Source organism: Gadus morhua, chromosome 23 (genome assembly GCF_902167405.1).
Source record: "Gadus morhua chromosome 23, gadMor3.0, whole genome shotgun sequence".
NCBI lineage: Eukaryota > Metazoa > Chordata > Actinopteri > Gadiformes > Gadidae > Gadus > Gadus morhua.
The window spans coordinates 5049146-5054145 of record NC_044070.1 but is presented as its reverse complement, the minus strand read 5'-3'; the positions used below and the strand labels follow the sequence as shown (position 1 = coordinate 5054145).

The 5000-nt window shown below is 50.4% G+C and overlaps 1 long non-coding RNA gene across 1 annotated transcript; it reads right to left on the bottom strand.

Moving 5' to 3' along the window:
* Positions 1-39: 39 nt before the first annotated feature.
* LOC115536912 (uncharacterized) lies at positions 40-4525 on the bottom strand. Its single transcript, XR_003974737.1, has 3 exons — positions 1864-4525; positions 647-760; positions 40-454 (listed from the first exon to the last, which is right to left on the bottom strand). It is a non-coding gene; the product is annotated as an uncharacterized LOC115536912 (long non-coding RNA).
* Positions 4526-5000: the final 475 nt, after the last annotated feature.

Below are 5000 nucleotides of genomic sequence, written 5' to 3'. Positions count from 1 at the left end.
GAAACAATATAAACCTATCATACAAACAGAAATAAATTCATCAAGTATCAATTAAGCCTAAAGAAATACTGAAATACATACAATTCTAGCAAATATAAGAAATATGAATCTTTAATAATCAGGACAATTCTGCGGTTGCGTAGGCTATATACCAAACACCTAAAAATTGCTGTAAATATGTTTTGAGTGTTGAGTGTTTTTTTTATTCAATTTCGCCCCATATTTCTGTATTCACCACACCACCATCCAAGATAACAATACAAGATTTAGGTTATCATTATGATGGAAATTGTCCGCTTCGGATCAGCTGCCTGTTGTGGGCCCCGCCAGCAGCTTGGAGAATAGTGACCTCTTCTGGAGAACACCGGTAAGGCAGTCAAACTCAACAAAGCGCACTCCCTCAAAAACCAAGACCATGAGAGAGAGACAGAGAGAGCGGAGGAGGGACAGACGGCTACATAGACATAAACATAGAGTCAGAGAGAGACAGAAACAGAGGGATAATGAAGATTCATGGTAACCAATGGAAAACACTTAATACTCAATAATCTGTACCGGAAGTTTTAAATGTGTATAAACGTGTCCCAACTGTCCAAGTGTGAGGGACTTCCAGAGACTTGTGTGAGCATCAGTACAGTGGACTCACACTCTGCACAAAATTAACCCTTTGGTCTCCTCCAATTGGAAAAGTGTTGGCGATGACGTCATGGTCTGCCCCCGAAAGACTCAAGCCCCCACCTGGATAAATCTCAGTGACAACCTGTGTAAGAGAAAAAGCTATGCTTAAGTTGGTTGCTTTATAAGTGGATATTGTCACTTACACTGTCCACTTCTGAAATGCAAAGTCTGAAAGTAAAGAATTGAGATTTGTACAACCCTTTAATTGGTTGTCCCGTCAGCCTTGTGAATCTGCCCTAACCCTCCCCTTTACTCCACAGAATGAGGGACAGAGCAGTGTGAGTGATGTGTTGTCTATTGGGAGCGTCTGCATGGAGCCTGCTGGGACCAGGGTTCACTATAGGACCTGTTAACAGCCCAGATGGAAACACACATAGCAGCACCTTTTCTCTGGGTGATTTGCACAGTGTGAGTGGCGCTGGTCTGATAGTGAATGAACTACAGAGCTGGGGACCCACACTGACCTTTCAGACTGGAAACATAATAGACACACACAGCTAGGAGGTAATATGTCATGCTTTATGTGTGTGCGTGTGCGTGTGCGTGTGTGTGTGTGTGTGTGTGTGTGCGCGTAGCCTTCTCTCCACATTGCTTCATCCCTCCATGTCCTGTTGGGTTTTGATGAGGTGCCGACAGTCACATGACGTCTTGACCAGCGGAAAAAGACTCTAAGAAAACGGGAAGTTGTTTTTTTTGGGGGATGACCACTGATGATGTCATGGCGGGGCCCAGCGAGGGCACGGGGAGGGGTGATAGAGCACTGGGAGCCAGCGGCCATGCTGTCCAACTGGAGAGAGGCACTGGTTCTGGTCAACTATTGAGATTTTTGAGCTGGGCAGCTCATTAAGAGCTGGGCAGCTCTCTAATACAAATGAAATGGGGGCCAGTAGAGCCATTTGATCAGAGGCTAAAGTATCGAGTCTCTTTCTGTCAGGAAGAGACTCAAAAGGGGAAGGACAGCCACAATGAAAGAACAGTGAATGGATGTCACACACAGCTGCAGCTAACCAGAGCGCTAGCAGTGGAGGGAAGTAGGTCATCAGTGATGAATGGTAATAATGATAATTTAACTGTAATAAAAGTATGAAAAGACTATACATTGTTGGCATTCTACATTCTTAAAGACATGAAAACAATAAATAATAGGATGAATGTTCTTGGTTTTAAAACAGGCTCTGATCTGACCTGTGATTTATGTACAGCTTGTCCTTGGGGTGTGGCTAGGTGACCCCCAAAAGGTAGGCGGAGCCACGCCCACAGTTGATGGCTGAGGACGGTGGAGGCGGCGCTAAGGGAGCCATAGCACCACAGAAGTAGAGATCAACAGAAGCGTTTATATGATGTTCCACAGGAGACCAACAGAAACAGATGGACATTTTCAAGTTTTGTTTATTAATATATATATTTCTTTGTTCTTGAGTTTTGCTCTCCCTGTGAAGCAGGTTGTGCTTGTCCCCATCCTATGGTGTAGTTGGTAACCTACAGTCTATGATGGTTATTAAAACGATAGTTACGTATGTAACTACGGTTCTATGAATCCTGGTTGACCAGTGCTTCAAGCACTGAATGATCCACCTCGCGCATGCGCAGGTCGAGTGTTAATACCAACAAAGTCACCAGTGACCCCTGATGAGCTCCGGACAGCCTATATCTTCCGGTGACAGCAGAGGATCTGTTCCTGCAGAATCTTCTTGCGAGCACATAAGGATTCTGAGTGACAGAGCGCTCTGGCAGTCATCCAGGATTCATACAGTAGAACCGCAGTTAACATACGTAACGGCCACGGCCAACGGATGGGGAGTGGCAACTTTCACCCGGTAAAACCTGGAGAAGGTACATGGTGATGTCCATGATGCTGCATCACAGATGTCTTCCAGGGGCATGACCCGCAGGGCAGCCCATGATGTTGAGACAGCCCTGGTAGAGTGGCACCTGACCCCGGATGGCAGGGGGGACCACCTCCTTTATATGCATGGGTGATGTCGTCCACAACCCAATGAGACAAAATCGCTGCTTGGAGAGAGCACAGCCCCGCCTACGACCACCATAGCAGAGGAAGAGCTGGTCTGACCGTCTAATGCCTGCGGTCGCAGCAATGTATGCTCTCAGAGCCCGCACAGGACACAGCAGTTTTAACATGTCCTCCCCTTCCGGGGGGATAAATTGTGCCAGGCGGACAGGTCGGTCGAGTTTCAAGGATGACAAAACCTTCGAGAGGATTGGATTCGGCCACAGGGTAACCCCTGAGCCATCTCAATTCCACCTCAGGCATGAGTCACTCACAGACAGAGCATGAAGCGTGGCGAGGAGAAAGGCAGTTTTAGTAGAGACCAACTTCAGCTCCGCCTGAGCCAGGGGTTTAAAAGGAGGCAAGCACAAAGCATCGAGCACCAAGTGCAGATCCCATTCTGGGGCACACTGTGCTCGTGGGGGTCGTAACCGCAACACGCCCTTCAGAGAAAGGGACACCAAACTGTGGCCCCCCCACTGTGTCATTATCCACCTGAGCATGTCTTGAGGAGATGGCTGCCACGAATACCCTCAGAGTAGCTGGGGACCGGCCGCCATCCATGAGTGACTGGAAAACCTGGAGGCGAGCCTAGACGAGAGTGGACATAAACCGCCCCAACTCTCTGGACATCAGTGCGAACGCCTGCAGAGAAGCATCGCCGAAATCGTGGGCAGGAGCATCCACTGCAACCTCCTGCAGGGATGCTGACAGAGCGAGCATCAGGTGGGACATACAATTTCCTATGCGTCCCATGCGTGCCGCTGCGTCATAGGCTTTGGAGAGCAGGTCATCCGTAACCCAACACTGGGGACGAGGACACCTCGCATCCGGTCTCAGAGCCTCATCATCGGGCGATACAATTAGAGCAGTTATAGTCGGCTCAACTGCTGGCATGCGGTCCAAGCCAAACTTGGGTCCATCCTGCATGGCTGCCAGGGTCCGACCGTCGGATGTTGCATGAGAGAGGGCCCTAGGATCCCTCCAGCATGCATGCAACTCCCCAAGATACTCCTGCGATGGAGGCACGGTAAAGCTGGTGGGGGCTGGGCCACGGCTGAAGAAAGCCCTGGCCGGAGCCAGCTGCGCTTGCGACACGTCTGGCTGCAGATGGGCCAGGGCCATACGAATGAGGTCCTCAGAGGCACCAGTAGAGCCTGTAGCCTCCAGGCACGGGAGGCTACATCCTGTGGGTCCCCATCCGGCTCATACTCGCCAGCTGACGCTGCCACAGAAAGCACACCTTCCTCCGGCTCCAAGGAAGCTGCCGGAGGAGCAGGAGCACCAGGCTCCCCTGCACCAGTCCCAGCCTGAAAGGCCAGGAGGAGGGACCCGCTGTTAATTGGCCCACCTTGGAGGCAAGCCCGGACTCCCTAACCTTCTTCCTAGAAGTGGGGCCTTTGGCCTCCGCAGCCCGACGTTAAGAGCGACCATCCTGAGCTGGATTACGTCGCTGGGCTGGGAGCAACCGTTCGGTTGACGAGGCCTGACCGTTGTTCCACCTCAGCCAGTCTAGCAGCTCTCACTGCCCGAGGCATACAACTGCAGTTCATGCAGGGATCATCAGAAAGACCCTCCTTCAGATGCCTGAGGCCAAGGCATGAGGGATCCATCCTCAAGCTGCAGGGAAGCCATACAGGCCGAGCAAGACTGGTCGCCAACCATGTTGACAACCAGCAAAATCACACAGGATAAAAAGCAAGAAATAATAGACACTGGGAGAGGGGGCGAAAACACAACCTCCACCAATGTATATATGAAAAGAACCCCAGACAAGTTAGCCTCAGCGGAAACATAGCTTCCAACTACAAGTCACACCTATGCTGGGAGCGGGAGCGAGAGCACTGCCCTCACCTGTTGAGGGTAAGTGGCTTCAGAACGAAATGAGATAATAAGTGCAGTATAAATTCCGGGAGAGGAAACGAAAGCACAGCCTTCGCAGACAAATGTTCCAGGAATCACAGCCTAGACAGTTAGCCTCAGCGGGAACACTGCTACCAACTACAAAGCTAACTATAACTATAAATGCTAGGAGCGGGAGCGAAAACACTGCCTTCAGCAGTTAAGGGTAGTTGTAAGCACACAAAGCGGGCACAACCGAGTTGGCACCAAAGTAAAACGTACCCAAGCCGGGAGTGGGAGCGCACACACTGCCGTCACCAATAACAACGGAAAACGGGTACACCACTGCGCACCGACATAACTTTGAAATGAAATGATAAGCGTAGTACAAACGCCGGGAGAGGGAGCGGGTACACTGCCTTCACCGACACACGGAAAAATAACCACAAAGTCAACTTATCCAGCCGAGGAT